Raw genomic sequence first — 234 nt, 5'->3', positions numbered from 1 at the left:
ACGAGTATTCACATAACACGATGCTGCACGTTGCCGTACAATACTGTTAGAACCAATATTGGACCAATCAACGACTGAGATTAATAATTTCTTAAAGTTATGACACATAGGTTATAAATTTAGCTAAACGTTTTCAGTGTAACGTTGGTAGAAACCAATCAACGCCAAGTTTAGGTTTAGTTTTAACGAAAGTTTGGCTAAACTGGAGATTAAGGCAAAAGTGGTAGAAACGGG

Source organism: Trachymyrmex cornetzi, unplaced genomic scaffold, assembly GCF_001594075.2.
Source record: "Trachymyrmex cornetzi isolate Tcor2-1 unplaced genomic scaffold, Tcor1.1 scaffold208, whole genome shotgun sequence".
Classification (NCBI taxonomy): domain Eukaryota; kingdom Metazoa; phylum Arthropoda; class Insecta; order Hymenoptera; family Formicidae; genus Trachymyrmex; species Trachymyrmex cornetzi.
This window is presented reverse-complemented; position numbering follows the sequence as displayed.